The sequence below is a fragment of the Capsicum annuum genome, chromosome 12 (assembly GCF_002878395.1).
Source record: "Capsicum annuum cultivar UCD-10X-F1 chromosome 12, UCD10Xv1.1, whole genome shotgun sequence".
NCBI classification, from domain to species: domain Eukaryota; kingdom Viridiplantae; phylum Streptophyta; class Magnoliopsida; order Solanales; family Solanaceae; genus Capsicum; species Capsicum annuum.
In genome coordinates this window covers 90,504,391-90,522,326 of record NC_061122.1, presented here as the reverse complement: position 1 = coordinate 90,522,326, position 17,936 = coordinate 90,504,391, and positions in this window count along the sequence as shown.

Genomic DNA, 17,936 nt, shown 5'->3' with positions numbered 1-17,936 from the left:
CATTATCATATTGAATCGATTTCATTGGAATGGGCTCAAAGGTCGATTCTAATGTCTTTGCATTGGAAACCTTACCATAATCCAAAGGTTTAGATATTGATTCATTAGAAGTGGGTATAGGAGCAAAGGAGAAGAAAGATCTATTCTTAGAGGTGATTGAGAAAAGGGGAGGGGGAGAGAAGATTGACCAGCCACCATAGTAAGTCAGCCAGTGGCTTGTCTAGCCATTAAAGTAGGATGGAACCTACGATTTGCATGGAGACAAAACCGACCTGCTTTATTATTTTCTATCAATTATATCTTTGAAAATAACTTTAATCTTAATTTGGAAATAAATTTTTGGATTTTATGCCGATAAACTCAAAAATGGATTTTTCTTCAATTTGGACCTCGTTTTTAACCCGTTTCTAGGTGAATTTTCAACTGTAGACTTCTATAAACTTGAAGAATGACTTTTTAAAATAACATAGAAATTTTACCTTTCTCATTTTCAAACTCATTTTTGAGTCCCTATTGTACCTATCTTATATATAGTCAATATGGGTATTGATAGCTTTATTTTAATGGGTAGATGTTATATTTAAACGTTTTAATTGACTTTGAGGTCGTTTGAAGGGGAAATCTCAATGTGAAGGACTTTGGGATCGAATTTCATCATTTTAAGGTAGTTTATGGTTTAATTTCTTTCAGATTGAGCTAGTAATTAATAAATAAGTAAAGCATCCTATGGATTGTGGAAATAACTATGGGGTTTATATGTAGAGATTATTATTACTATTCTATGCCTGAGTGGAGGCTTATATTTTGTTGTTGTTGACTTTTGATATATGATATTGCAAGTTTCCCAATGGGGGTTTTATTTGTTATCATTGGCCTTATTTGTGCATTTAAATATCTTTATTCTATATATGATGCTTATGTGGGGGCTTGAATTATTATTATAGGCCTTATTGAGCATTGATTTCCTTTATCATGATAGAAATGTCTGAGTTAAGGGTTAATATGATATTAATGATGTCTTATTTGCATATTTATTCTGATGGTTCCTAATTAGAGTTGATAATCATGAATTGTGGACATATTGAGTTGATTTCTGGGCTTACTGATATATTGAATGGATTGGACATCTTTAGATTTATTTGATTTAGAGAATAACATCCTCATTCCATACACATACATTTATGAGATATTAGTACCATTGAGGAACACTGTTTTTGAAAGAAAATGAGATTTTTATAAAAGAAACCTCTCCATGAATATGAGCCGGAGAAGTATATTGAGATTTGAGATATAGTATATAGATCCCCCCCCCCCCTGGGGTCCTAACTTAGAAGTTGTGAGCTCGGTAGGTATATATAGAAAATCATGTTATGGATTTCACTATTTAGTCCATCATCATTGCATTGTGCATGCATCTTTCATGATTCTTTTAGTTCTCCTTGACTTGTGTTTAGTTTTCATAAAATCTTCATGTAGATTATATTATTTTGTTTGAATATTTATATTAGAACTTTTAGTAGAGATGGTGTGAGATACTATTTGGAAATTTTTTTGTTTGCAGGTGACGTGCTCATAGTTTTCTTTACTTATATTATCTTTTGCTTTGCTCAGTCGTTCTATGATACCTATTGAGTACAAGTGTACTATACTCACCCCTAATGTACCCTTTTGGTGCAAGTCCTAGTTCAAGTATGACATATGGTGTTTGATCGTGCTTTATAAAGACTGTGATAGAGGTACTAGGTTGCTCAAAGGATCAGAGTTGACTATCGGACCTCTGCTTAGTTGTATTATTTCTTTACTTATGTTTAGAGAAACATTGTACCTTTACTTTATTCGAATAATATATTAGATGCTCTACACTGATAATATCAGATTTTGTAGATTTTATGTTATTTTTTTTAGACTTTCATTTTATTTATGTTTTATGTTAACCTGACTTTGTTCTATAAGTCTCATCTTATTATTGGTATTACTTGTTGGGATTTTCTTTCCTTTTTGGTGATTGACTTACTTATCAAGGTTGAGCCATGATACATGTCATCATGACCTCTTTTTTGTGTCGTGACAAGATAAATAGGAATAGTCAAATATTAAAGTGTCATGTCAATGGGTTGAAAATCCTTTTTTTTGTTAAATTTTTGGAATTTTATTTATCGAAAATTAAAGATGTCTTGTACAAGAATGGACCAACATATTCCACTAAAATTCTAAATACAAAAATAACACCTACTATCTATACTTCCTACCAGATCCACTTCAAAAATTAAAACAAAATTAAAGTAAAGTGAAACATATATGATGATAGTAGGGTTTCTAAATTGAGATATTCTTTCCCAATTTCTACCTCCACTGTTGCTGCCATGTTTTCCTTTATCCACCATCAGTTTCTTCTTCTTCAGCTTGGGTGATTAATAAGTTTTCTTGGTCTTCATTGCTTGAATCTTGTTGCAGCTTGCATAAGCAAGCTCATTTCTTAATTTCCCTTTTCCTCTCTATTATCTACTGATAACTCTTATACTAGCCCTAACTATTTAAAGTTCATCTTGATCAACTGTGTTCTCCAGTGGATGAGATGTTGTCCAAATTTTTAAAGTGTATTATGGCATTTAGTCAGAGGAAAAATAGTACCTCTTCTAAGTAAGTAACACTCTCCTCCTAGCTCTGTAATGCATTGAAAGTTTGATGTACTAATATCTCTTATCTTCTGCAGACATGGTTGGTAGGGAGATAATGGGATGCTCGAACCCATGATTGTTTTGAAGCACCTTGTTCCTCAGGTTCTTAAAGCTTTACCAGACCATCAGAGCCCCCCCCCCCCAATACTGTGAGTCTTTTTTTGTTGGTTGCCTTCCCAGTCCTATCACCCTTTTGCTGCTGACATCCTTAAGTAAGGGCATTGTAATTTATCACTATCAATTATCCTCTTTTCTATTGCATGTACCTATTGAAATGATGTAAATATGAAATTTCCCTTATCCAATGCCCAATTAGCAAAAATAATCAGCTAACTAATTGCCTTTTCTTAGTATACGCTAAAATTGAACTTGCTTGCCTGATAATGACAGCCATATTTGCTGTATATGCTTTGCTAGGCTGTAATTCCCCATGTTTTTCATAGCTCAATTTATATTTCAGTACACGAGAATCCCTATATAAAACTTTCAAAATACTTAGAACTTTCTAGCTTAATACCTACTATTGTGTAGGAAATCCAGTCAGCTTTCCAACGACATAAATTTTGCCCAAATCTGATATCTGGGTGAGAAGTTATGGCACTTTTAGTAAAACAGTCTGTTAAATTAAGCATCACGGCATCGTGGTGAAGTTCTAGTTCCCTATTGTTATTTTCCAGTGTGTCAACATGATAACGGCGTGTTGCTCTATAGTGCCATTTCCCAATTGTTATTTTTTAGTTAGGCACTGTGATAGAACATTGTTGCGCCAAGGTGGCATTTTAGAATTTTCAATTTTCAGTAGCTCGACGTGATTCCACCGCGTCGTGCCAAAGTTCATTTTCGCAATTGTCCATTTTAAAATAGTTTTATCCAACTTCTAGTGGCTCACTGTGATGGCACCGCGTCGCAGTGATGGCCAAATTTGGGAATCCAGAGACGTAAATTTTAATTTATTTTAGGGACATTTTGGTATTTTTCCATAGCCCTAATCAATCTAAACACGTGATTTAACCCCTAATAACCTAGTTAAGTCATTATTCTATTTAATTTCCCCCAAAATCAAGAGCATTCTCTCAATTAGAAAAACCCTAGCCTTCAAGAATCAAGTCCAATTCTCAAGAAAATTTCAAGAAACTTCAAGAATTAATCTTCTCAAGTATGTTAAAAGTTCATTCATGGGTTCCTTTCACCTATGGAGTCCAAGTACCATGTTTTAAATCCAAATTATGATCTTTACAAGAAATTATGATTTTTATTGAGATTTTAACCATGAATTCCCATGAATCTTATCCTATACCATGTTTTCATGATATTTAAATATTATTTTTCACTGGTTTAATTCATGATTTGTGATATTGGTTTTTAAATGGTGCTTTACTACAAGCGTTAAAAAATTATCATGCTTAATGTACACCATGCATACCAAGTATTTGATAAAATGCCTACGAGGAGGAATATTAAATAAATGCTTTAATGTTATGTCCTCAGAGTCTTAGTATTATTTTTCTATCATTGTTAATGAGTCCTGGGGGTTATGAATACCCAAAATCATAGTTGTGTACTGAGCCTCATTATCTTCAGAATAGCGTAAGAATATATTCTGAGCATTATCAGTTCAGTCAGTCATCAGAATCAGTTAAGCTTAGAATAATTCAGTAATCCGAGCCAGTTCAGTTGGGAGTAGGATTTAGCACCGAGCGAGTGCAGGGATGAAGGGTTCCCCGTTAGATAGGTAGAGTCATTATTAGAAGTACCTTTACTATAGAACTACGTAGCTAGAATAAGATAGGAGGAGTCACCCGTAAGTTTAGGCTTGATAACCTTGCAGGGGTCACCCATCAGTTTAAGCTTGACCCCTTAGTCCTTCTGGATAGTACATCAATGTAATGGATCCACAGAGCCAGCATTGGTACCCGTGTCATGGTACTAAAGCCATTCCAACAGGGGTTACAGGTTAGACCCTGATTAGATCAGCTTGAGGCATGTCAGTTAGATGATACCTCTCATAGTCTCAGTCCAGTAATTTAGTTTTAGTTGTTTGACCATAGCATACAGATATCAGTGATTCAGTTATCAGATTTTAGCATTTCAATATTTAAATATTATATTTAGAATATGTTATATGCTTGGTCATGCATCCTCAGTATTTTCAGATTTTATGAATCATCAGTATCCACAGATTTCACATATACTTGGTATCTATAGATTTCATGAACTCTATTTAGTACTTCATGTTATGTATATATATATAGAGAGAGAGACAGTTATTATTCATGTTCATAAAACCATGCATATCAGCCTACCTTATTTAGCATACCAGTACATTCAAAGTACTGATCGCATATTTTTTCTTATGCTATGATGTATCATATCATATGTTTGGATGCCCAGTTCACAAATTGCACATAGATTTTCCAGACCATCAGCCTTCACAGTGGTGATTCCTCATATTTTGAGGATAGATTATTTATATTCATGCTTTCTGTTCAGTAGTTAGTTGGAGTTAGTTGAGGCCTGTCCCATGAACTTATATTCAGTCAGTTTAGAGGCTTTCGGATACTACAATTAGTTATCCAGTATTCAGACTTCAGTTGATATTGTAAGATATTTCATCAGTATTATCAGTTTGGTTTATAGATTTTATCAATTTTATTGCTTAAAACTTTATGTCTTATCAGTTACTCTTCCGCATATGTTATAATCTAACTCAGTGATCTCAACAGGTACCAGCTCATGGGTTAGCTTGTGGTCCCTCAGAACTTTAAGCACCGTGTGACGCCCAGGGTGTACTTTCAGGGTGTTACAAACTTAGTATCAGACCCTAAGGTTTTAAAGTATCTTAAGGAGTTTGAAAGTCGCGTTAAGTAGAGTCTTATCCATGAGTGTGTAGCGCACCATACTTATGAATAAGAGGCTACCAGACTCTTTAGGAAAATTTTCCCTTCTTTCAGTATTCATGTCGTAGTGAGCATAATGGTCATGTTAAATTCTCTGTCTAATATATTCTCTTTTCCATTTACAAAACATGCCTCCCAAAAAGGCTGATGAAAGAAGAACAGGAAATCATCCAGCACCGCAGCTTGTTTAGGAAGATCCACTGAATGAGCATGATTCTTATGCAGAGTTCAGAGTTGCATTCACTACTCTAAACCACTTTATAGCAGCTCAAAATGCTCAGCTCGTCGCTGTTGCGGCCAGCCTAGTGGTTAATACTAATGCATCTAGGATTCGAGACTTCACCTGACTGAATCCTTCTTCTTTTTTGGGACCCAAATCTAAAGAGGATCTACATTAATTCTTAGACATGGTCCATATGGTAACAGATATTATGGGGGTAACTTTTAGTGAGAGTGTTGAATTATTTGCTTATTAATTAAATGATGTATCTCATACATTATTTAAGCAGTGGGAGGTAGATAGGGGCACAGATATAGGGCCTATTAAATGGGAAGAGTTTTCTACGGCTTTCTTAGATAGATTTTTTCCGTTGGAGATAAGAGAGGCCAAGGTGTTAGAGTTTATCAACTTAAGGTAGGGAAACATGAGTGTGAGGGAGTATTCCCTTAAGTTTACATAGTTAGCTAGATATTCTCCTCATTTGGTAGCTAATAGCAGGTCTAACATAAAAAAGTTCATGTCTGGGGTATCTGACAGTATGGTCAAGGAGTATAGGACTGGGATGTTGATTAAGGAGATGGACTTTACTAGGCTTATGGTCCATGCTCATCAGATTGAGAAGCAGAAAAATAATGAGAAAGAGAAGGAGAAGAGGGCTAGAATAGGTAGCTTTAATTTCAACCAGCCAAGGTCAAAAGGTGGTAATCGTTCACAATTTTGTCAGAACTCTTTAGTCTAAGCTCCATCTTATCTAGTGCCCTAATACCTAAATTTAGAAATGATAATAGGGATAGATCTCTAGGCTCTAAGTCACAGGAGAGTGTGAATAGTGCCCATACAAATTTTCTTTGCAAAAAATATATTAAAAACCATCAGGGTGAGTGTAGAGTGGGAAGTGATGTATGCTTTGGGTATGGCAAGCTAGGCTACCAAATTTGGGAAAGTTGGGTAGTTTCTCATAAAGGTAGGTATTTGTGCCAACAGGTCCAGTCCCATTAGTCATCAGTTTCGGTCGATCGCCCAACTCAGCAGGTGCCACCTCCAGTGCTACTAGTGGTCATCATCCAAGTAGATTGCATGCTCTTCAGTCCCCAAAAGATCAGGAAAATTCTCCTGACATAGTTACTGGTATGTTGCAGGTCTTTCATTTACATGTTTATGCTTTATTAGACCCTGGAGCTTCTCTTTCTTTTGTAACCCCATATATAGCCATCAACTTTGGAGCCTGTCCTAAAATCTTAGCAAAACCTTTCTCAGTGTCTATCCTAGTAGGTGTCTCTATCATAGCCCGACAGGTATACAGGAACTGCCCGATTATAATGTCTCATAAAGTCGCCTCAGTTGATCCATTAGATTAAAGATGATGGATTTTGATGTCATACTCGGTATAGATTGGCTCAACTCATGTTATGCATCAGTTTATTGTAGAAACAGAGTAGTTCATTTTCAGTTTCCAAATGAGCCAGTCCTTGAATAAAGGGGTAATACTACAGTGCCTAGGGGTCAACTGGTTTCGTACCTTAGGGCAAGAAAAATTATATCCAAAGGGTGGTCCTACCATTTTGTTTGAGTCGATGACTCTAGTTTAGAGACTCTCAACCTTAAGTTAGTTCCAGTAGTAAATGAATTCTCAGATGTATTCCCCAAAGATCTTCTCATAGTTTATCTCGAAAGGGAAATTGACTTTGGGATAAACCTTCTTCTAGATAAACATCCTATTTTTATTCCGCCATACAGAATGGCTCCATCTGAACTTAAGGATTTGAAAGAACAGTTGAAATATCTCCTAGATAAGGGATTCACCAGGCGTATTTTCTCCCCATGGGGCACACAAGTTCTATTCATGCGCAAAAAAGACGGTTCTCTTAGAATGTGTATTGACTACCATCGATTGAACAAAGTCACAATCAAAAACAAATATCCACTTTCCAAAATCAATGACTTGTTTAACCAACTTCAGGGTGCCAATTACTTTTCTAAGATAGACTTCAGATTCGGCTATCATCAGCTCATAGTCAGAGAAGGTGACATTCCAAAAACAACTTTCAGAATTTGGTATGGTCACTTTGAATTCCCAGTCATGTCATTTGATCTTACCAATTCCCTAGCAGATTTTATGGACTTGATGAACCGAGTGTTCAAGAAGTACTTAGATACGTTCGCCATAGTCTTTATTGATGACATTCTTCTTTACTCCCATAACGAACATAGTCATGCATACCACCTCAGAATAGTATTGTAAGCCCTTAGAGCCCATCATTTGTTTACTAAATTTAATAAGTTCAAGTTTTGGATAAGGTCAGTAGCTTTTCTTGGCCATATTATTTTCAGTGATGGTATTAGAGTTGATCCTCAAAAGACCAAAGCAATGAGAAACTGTGCTAGACCAATTTTTCCACCAAATATCAGGAGTTTCTTGGGCTTGGCTGGCTATTATCGATGGTTAGTTGAAGTTTTTTTATCTATTTCATCCCCCATGTCCATATTTACTCAGAAAAAAGTCAAGTTTCAGTGGTTAGATTCCTATGAGAAGAGTTTTCAGGAGTTGAAGACCCGACTCACCTCTTCCCTAGTTTTGACTTTGCCAGATGGTTCAGATAGGTTTGTTATGTATTGTGATGCTTCCAGAGTTGGTTTAGGTTATGTTTTGATGCAAAAAGGTAGGGTCATAGCCTATGCCTCCAAGCATCTTAAGCCCTATAAAAAGAATTACCCGACCTATAATATTGAGTTAGCAGGGGTTGTGTTTGCCTTGAAGATTTGGAGGCATTATTTGTATAGGGAGAATGTTGATGTGTTCACAGATCACAAAATCTTGCAGTATGTGATTTTGCAGAAGAATTTGAATCTACGTCAAAGGAGAAGGTTAGTGTTGTTGAAAGACTATGACATGAGTATTTTGTATCATTCGGGAAAGGCCAATGTAGTAGCGAATGCCCTAAGTAGATTGTCTATAGGTAGTGTTGCTCATGTTAAGGATGACAAGAAAAATTTAGTTCAGGAATTTCATCAGCTTGCCAGATTAGGTGTCCGTTTAGTTGATTCAGTTGAGGGTAGTAATTGGGTTCAGAATAGTTACGAATCATCTTTGGTTTTCGAAGTGAAATAAAAGCAAGATAGAGATCCCAGTCTAGTCAAGCTAAAAGAGTCAGTCAGAGATTAGAAAGTGGAGGTTTTCTCCTAAGGAGGAGATGGTGTATTTCATTTCCAGGGTAGATTATGTGTTCCGTGTATTGATGGGTTAAGATAGAAAATTCTTGCAGAAGTGCATGGTGTGCATTACTCTATTCATCCAGGGGCCACTAAGATATACCTCAACTTGCGGGAGATCTATTGGTGGAGTGGGATGAAGAGAGACATTACAGAGTTTGTAGCTAAGTGATCCATGTATCAATAGGTTAAGATTGAACATTAGAAGCCTAGTGGGTTTATGCAGGAGTTCAGTATTCCTACTTAGAAGTGAGAAGAAGTGAACATGGATTTCATGATGGTTTCCCTCGTACTCATCGTCAGCATGATTTGATTTGGGTTATTGTAGAAAAGATAACCAAATCATCCCATTTTTTGCCAGTCCATACTTCTTATTCAGCTGAGGACTATGCTAAGCTCTATCTTAGAGAGTTGTTTAAGTTACATGGTATTTCGCTATCTATCATTTCAGACAGAGGTACTTAGTTTACCTCTCACTTATGGAAAGCTTTTTAGAAGGGTCTTGGTACCCAAGTTCACCTCAGTACAGCCTTTCACCCTCAGACAGATGTTTAAACAGAGAGGACCATTCAGACCCTTGAGGATATATTAAAAGCATGTGTAGTAAACTTTAAGGGCAGTTGGGATGACCACTTACCTTTAATTGAATTCGCCTATAATAACAACTATCATTCCAGTATTCATATGGCTCCATTTGAAGTTTTGTATGAAAGAAGATGTAGATCTCTGATTGGTTGGTTTGAAGTAGGTAAGGCCACGATAGTAGGGACTGACTTGGTATTTGATGCTTTAGAGAAAGTACAGTTGATTAGAGAGAGGCTTAAGGTATCCTAGAGCCGACAGAAATCATATGCAAATGTGAGAAGGAAGGATCTTGAGTTTAAGATTGGTGGTTTTGTGTATCTAAAGATCTCTCCCATGAAAGGATTGAAGTGGTTTTGTAAGAAAGGGAAGCTTAGTCCCCGATATGTTGATCCTTATAGAATTCTCAGCCATTTCATAAAGGTAGCTTACAAGCTTGATTTGCCTACAAACTTAGCTTCAGTACAACCAGTGTTTCACGTCTCCTTGCTAAAGAAGTGCACTGGAGACCCAGCAGTTGTTGTTCCTTTAGAAAGAGTAAATATTTATAATGATCTTTCTTTCGAAAAGGTCCCAGTCTAAATCCTCGATCGCTTGATTCACAGACTTAGGAACAAAGAAGTTTCCTTAGTCAAAGTTCATTGGCGAAACCATTCCGTTGAGGGAGATACTTGGGAAGCAGAAGCATATATACGAACCAAGTATCCTCACCTCTTCTTCACAAACTCAGACTCAGCTTGAGGTAACAGCCTTTCTTAGATTTACTGAGTTCTATGTTCAGTTGCAGTTACTAACTTGGTATCAATTATCGTTGCATATCATCCTCATGATAGTCATGCATCCATGAGCTAATTCATCCATGTAATCACACTTGAGTTGGGATGTCCAGTATGTAAACTCAATCTATCAGTATTCTTAGCTTAATCAGTCTCATCCGAGGACGAATGTTCTCAAGGGAGAGATATTGTAATACCCCATGTTTTTTCTAGCGCTGTTTAGATTTTAGTACATGAGAATACCTATATGAAACTTTTAAAATACTAAGAATTTTCTTCCTTAATACCCACCATTGTGTAGGAAATTCAGTCAGCTTTCCAACGATACAAATTTTTCCCAAATCCGATATCTAGGTGAGAAGTTATGGCACTTTCAGTAAAATAGTATGATAAATTTAGTATCACCGCGTCGTGGTGAAGTTTTGGTTCCCAATTGTCATTTTCCAGTGTGTCAACATGATAACAGCGCATCGTGCCATAGTGCCATTTCCTAATTTTTATTTTCCAGTGAGGTATCATGATAGCACCGCGTCGCGCCAAGGTGCCATTTTAGAACTTTCAATTTCCAATAGCCCGACACGATTCCACTGCGTCATGCCAGAGTTTATTTTTGCAATTTTCCATTTTTAAATAGTTTCATCCAACTTCTAGTGGCTCACCGCGATGGCACTGCATCACAGTGATAGCCAAAATCGGTAACCCAGTGACGTAAATTTTAATTTATTTCAGGGACAGTTTGGTCTTTTTCCACAACCCAAATCAGTCTAAAAACGGATTTAACCCATAATAACCAAGTTAAGTCATTATTCTATTCAATTTCCCCCAAAATAAAGAGTATTCTCTCAATTAGCAAAACCCTAGCCTTCAAGAATCAAGTCCAATTCTCAAGAAAACTTCAAGAAACTTCAAGAATTAATCTTCTCAGATATGTTAAGTGTTCATTCATGGGTTCCTTTCACCCATGGAGTCCAAGTACCATATTTTAAATCCAAATTATGATCTTTACAAGAAATTATAATTTTTATTGAGATTTTAACCATGAATTCCCACGAATCTTGTCCTATACCGTGTTTCCATTATATTGATGTTGATTATTACACTCCACATGTTTAAATATTGTTGTCCACTAATGTAATTCATGATTTGTGATATTGGTGTTGAAATGGTGATTTTACTACAAGCTTTAAACTATTCTCATGCTTAGTGTACACCATACATGCCAAGTATTTGATAAAATGCCTACAAGGAGGAATATTGAACAAATGCTTTTATGTTATGTCCTCAGAGTCTTAGTATTATTTTACTATCATTGTTAATGAGTCCTGGGGGTTATGAATACCCAAAATCATAGTTGCGTACTTAGCCTTAGTATCTTTAGAATAGCTTAAGACTATGTTCTGAGCATTATCAGTTCAGTCAGTTATTAGACTCAGTTAAGCTTAAAATAATTCAGTATTTCGAGTCAATTCAGTTGGGAGTAGGATTTAGCAACGAGCGAGTGTAGGGATGATGGATTCCCTGTCAGATAGGTAGAGTCGTTAGTAGCAGTCCCTGTACTCCAGAACTACGTATCCATCGTAGGATATGAGAAATCACCCGTCAGTTTAGGCTTGACACTATTAGTCCTTTGGGATAGTACATCAGTGTAGTTGATCCACATAGCCAGCATTGGTACCTATGGAACGGTACTAACACCCTTCCAACTGGGTTTATTAGTTGGACCCCGATTAGCTCAGATTAGAGCATATCGGTTAGATGATACCTCCCACAGTCTCATTCCAGTAATTCAATTTTAGTTGTTTGACCATAGTATACAGATATTAGTGATTCAGTTATTAGATTTTAGCACTTTAGTATTTACAGATTATATTCTAAACATGTTATATGCTTGGTGCTACATCCTTAATACTTACAGATTTTATGCATCATCAGTATCCACAGATTTCACGTATCCTAAGTATCTACAGATTTCATGCACTCTATTCAGTACTTTATGTTATGTGTATGTATATATATATATATATTCAGACATTTATTATTAATGTTCACGAAACCATGCATATCATCATACCTAATTTAGCATACCAGTACATTCAAAGTACTGATCACATACTCTTTTCTTGCGCTATGATATATCATATCATAGGTTCGGACGCCCAGTTCCCAGATCGCACATAGATTTTCCAGACCATTAGCAATCGCAGTGGTGAGTCCTCATATTTTGAGGAAAAATTATTTATTTTCATGCTTTCAGTTCAGTAGTTAGTTGGAGTTAGTTGGAGTTAGTTGGGGCCTATCCAATTAACTTATATTCAGTCAGTTTAGAGGCTTTCAAACACTACAACCAGTTATCCAGTATTCAGACTTCAATGGACATTGTCAGATATTTCATCAGTATTATCAGTTTGGTTTACAGATTCTAACAGTTTTATTACTTAAAACTATATAGATTATCAATTTCTCTTCTGCATATGTTATCATCCTATTTAGTGATATCAAGAGGTACCATGTCATGGGTTAGCTTGTGGTCCCTCGGGACTGTAAGCACTGTGTGACACCTAGGGTTTACTCTCGGGGTATTACATATGCTCCATGGATAGTCCCATTTCCTTGTTAACATCTTTTGCATTGCCAATGAATCTGTCTGTATTATAACATTTTCATACCTCATTTGATTGCAATGTCTTATTGTATTTAGGATAGCAATTTCTTCAGCTTTTATATTATTAGGGTCTTCTATTATAGCCCCCTCTGTATATAGTAAATCTCATTTTTCATCCCTTAAGTAAAATGCATATGAACTACTTCCTGGATTACCTCTTGAAGCTCCATCCGTATTATACTTCACCCATTCATTCTTAGGTAGTTCCTACAACATAGTAACTCTTGTTGTAGCCTTTAACAATGCAAAATCCCTCAATATCCCTGGTCAATCAGCTGATAAAACCAATTTAGTTTTTCTCACCTTTAACAGCATTCTCATATTCCTTGTAATATTGAAAATCATTCTTTGAACACTTACTTCCTTTCCTTCATGTTTTTTGCCATTCCTTCTCTTCCATAACTCTTAGATGATGAAACCTGGTAATGCTTTAAAATATATTTTCTCCCTTGGTTTACTGCAGTTGTCCACCATTGAAGAATTGTTTCTCTTAAGCTTAATCCCTAAATAATTATACCTACAAAATTAGCAAAGTAGGACCAAGTCCTTTTAGTAAAATTTAATCTGAGGAACACATGAGACATTGTCTCTTGTGTTGGACTAGAACAACACTGGTGCCTTGATGGACCTTCAATACCCCATCTCCTGATATTATTATCCACTGGAACCTTTCCCTTTCATAATCACCACATAAAAAGGATATTTTAAAAGGTAAACCTTTCACCCAAATATCTTTATAAATATCATTAATCTCTTTCTTTGCCTAACATACTGCCAAGCTATCTTTACTGAGAAAATACCTTTAGACTCAATACTCTAGATTATTTTATCCTCTTCATTTACTTGACTAGGTGTTGGTATCTTATTAAGAATGTGTTGGACAATTTCCTCTGGAAAAAGAGACTGCATCACTTCCTCATTCCATTTTCCACCCCATGTCAGTTCCTTCACCTTTTGATATCTACCATCCTCCTCCATATTTTCCACAGAAGAAAAATCTCCAAACCCATTCCAGTTATCAAAACAAATATTTACATATCCTTTTATACCCTACCATAATATATTATGATCAATAAAGTCTCAGTAATTAGCATTTTCTTCCAAACTTAGGATCCTCCTCCACCAACTTTCCATATTACTTCCTTGGGATGATGTTTTTTGCAATACTTATTATGATATACTTACTCTAAATTGACTCTGTTGTTCTAAATTTCCACCAGAGTTTGCATAATAAAGTTGTAGGCATATCATGTACCATTCTGAAACCTAAACCTCCTTCTTCCTCAGGCAAACACAAACTCTTCCATTTCACCCAATGTCTTCCTCTTCCCCCTATTGTATTACTCTAAAAAAAATTGAGCAAAATCTTTATGAATTGTACTAATAACATTAGGGGGGATTCATAATACAAAGACGGTGAATAGGAATACTTTGTAGAACATGTTTAATAAGAATAGCTCTTCCTCTATAAGATAATACTTTTCCTTCCAGCTTTGCAACTTATTAGTTATTCTATTCATTAAGGACTGATAATAGCCTTTCTTCTTCCTTATGTAAAATATTGGACAACCCAAGTATGTAAAGGAAAATTCCTACCTCAAAATTCTCGTTGCTACTTCAGCTATTACAACTGTACCATTATATAATCCCTTGTGCAATTAAAGAGAACTTTTATCCTTATTAATCTTCTGACCTAAAACTTGTTCATATTTGTCCAAAGTTTTTGTAACCATCTTCAAAGTTCCCACTTCAGCTTTACACAGTATGATCATATCATCTACAAAGGCAAGGTGATTAATTTTGGGACTTACCCTTGGCATTCCAAACATCTTGAACTTCTTCTGAGTTAGCAAAGATTTCAAACTCCTGGTCAATACTTCAGCTGCTAATATAAACAAAGTAGGAGATAGAGGATCCCCTTGTTTTAACCCTCTTGAGGATTTAAAAAATTCTTTAGGTTGGCCATTCAATAAAATAGAATATTAATTATTTGCAACTAATTTGTACACCATGTCAATTATTTCTTCACAAAATCCAATCTTTCTTAGGACTTTTGTGAGAAACAACCACTCCATCCTGTCATAGGCTTTCATCATATCCAGTTTCATCACCATATTAAGAGGCGTCCTTCGTTTCCTTATTTCTAAAACTATCTCCTAGATAACCAAAATATTTTCTGTAATTTTTCTACCTTGAATAAATCTAGCTTGCTCTTCAGAGATTATATCAGATAGAAAACACTTAATTTTATCATGAATTAATCTTGAAAAGATCTTATTTACAAAATTACTAAGAGAAATAGGTCTCAAATCTGAAAAGCTATTCACTATCAACTTCTTTGGCAACAGCACCAAATTAGTATGTGTAATGAACCTTGGCATCTCAAAGCCATAAAAAAGGTTGTTATCATAAGGTGAACATTCTTACCTATTATCTCCCATCCATCTTGATAGAATGCTCCTGTCATACCATCAGGTCCCTCTGTATTATCCCTATTTAATCCTATTACTTTAGCTTTCAATTACTCCATCTCTGAGGTTTCTTCAATTGGATATTCTGATCATGAGAAACTATTGATGGTAGTACATTTAACATTGAGAAATCCACCTCATCTTCATGTTTATTAAACTATTTTTGGAAGAACTCTGTAGTAGATTTTGTAATTTCAGTTTGTTCTTCCAACCAAATACCTTCATAATTCTGTATTCTTGAAACCTTTAGTCTAGCCCTTCTATCTTTTACTATAGTATGAAAGAACTTGGTATTTCTCTCTCCATCCTTGAACCACTCAAAACCTGATTTTTTTCTTCAGAAATCCTCCTCCTTTTTATTTGTATGCTAAGATCTGCTTGAGCCTTTTGCAAGCTAGCTCTATTAGTTGGTGAAGGCTCTTCCTCGAATTGTTTCTCCCTTACCTTTAATACCTCCTCCAGTGTAGCAATCTCTTGAAATATATTACCAAACTTCTTCTTGCTCCACTTAGTTAAGGCAGCTTTTGTCACTTTAAGTTTCTGTTGGAAAACTAAAAATGGATTCCCTTCTTCTTGTTGCCAGCTCTGTCTTACCACTTCCATATAAGAATAATATTTCAACCAGAAATTTAAAAATTTATAAGATCTAAGAATATTCTTCTTTGTATTACTGAAATTCAATAACAATGGAGCATGTTCTGATCCACTCCTTAACAAATACTCCACCTCCAAAACTAGAACCACATCTATCATTTTATCATTATATAAAACCCTGTCTAGCCTTTTGAAAATACACTCACCATAAGTCCTCCCATTCCATCAAGTATATTTTCTAACTTAAAATACACTCTCCTCCAAATTCCAAACATTTATACAATGATTAAAATTATCTATTTTTTCCACAGTAACAGAAAGTCCACTCAGTTTTTCTTCTTTATTTCTAATGACATTAAAATCTCCCCTACAAGCCAAGGATTCTCAATGTCGTTAGATAACTCTTCCATAGATTCCCACAATCATAATCTTTCGTTAGAAGTACACTTTACATATACCAATGTAACAATTACTGATATTCCAATATTTTTATTCTCTAACTTCATTGTAAGTTGTTTTCCTCATTGCTGATTGTACTATATTCCACTGATGAATCCATAAATGCCCATATCTTGCCTGAAGCATTAGTTGTGGCATGTTGCATCTCTAATTTTCTTTTATACGTCTCAATATTGAAGCTTTCCTGAAAAGGATCCATGAGACCTATAAAGCAAAATTGATATATCTTATGCATTGTAATTAATCTTGTGAATGCTTTTTTAGTATTGATAGATCTTTTATTTCATATCAAAGAATTCATCTAGATCTTGATTTTGTTGTGTGAATCCTTGTCTGCAATATACTTTCTATTGTACTTCTGTTCTTTCTTTTTTGTTTTCCATGCTTAGCACTTAACTATTGTATCTTCTTTGGAGACAAGTCAGCTGTTGTAGCTACCTATATTATATTATCCTTTAAATCCTCCTTATCCATATCGAGTTTGTTAACATTTATAAGATTAAGTTACTTTCCTACATCTATTGCAATGGCAACTATTTATTCAATGACCATGTTTATCTGTATTTTGTTGTTCTACTATCATCACCTCTCTTTCATTATTACAGTTTTCTGCTTCCTCCTACTGGTCTTTTAAATGTTCCCTGTACATAGTACTTGTTACTTCTTGTTGATGTTGTTCTGCTTGATTTTGCTTATTAGGAGCATCTTTACTTTTGTCAACTGATCTTTGGCCTGCACTTTCATCTTCCTGATTTACATTCATTTGCTTAGGTGCTACACTGACCATCTCTGCATTATCCTCTTATGAGTTAATTTTTCCAAAGCATTTGTTAACTCAATCTTTTGTAGATTCTTTAATGTTGTCTTTATGTTGATCATTATCCTTGGTCTCCTCTACTACATTTAAAGCTTCAAAAGTATTAGCAGTAAGCACTTCCTTATGATTTTCTTTTTCTATCTCTCCTACTATGTGCCCATACTTATCTCTTCAATATTTATTTCTCCTTTGCAACCATTGCTACTTATTTATATTCTCAGTACCCCGTCTTGCATATTCCTTCTGTCTTCTATATTGTCCTTGACCTCTTTCCTTGTTCATATCTTCCTTCTCTTCCTGCACTTTGTCATGTAACTCCGAATGAATATTCCACCAGCTTGCTTTATCATGACCTTGCAAAGAGCATTCTTTGCAATTTTTAGGCAGGTAGTCATATTGGATACTAATCCATTTTGACTTTATTGCTCCTGTATCTTCATTCTCTTTATTAATTCTCACTCTCTGAGGTAAATTAGTTATCAAGTCAACTTGAACCTTCACCCTTGCACAGTCGGGCCTTGTTTGGCTCCTTGTACCCATATCTACAGTTAAGGGTTTTCCTACTGCAGA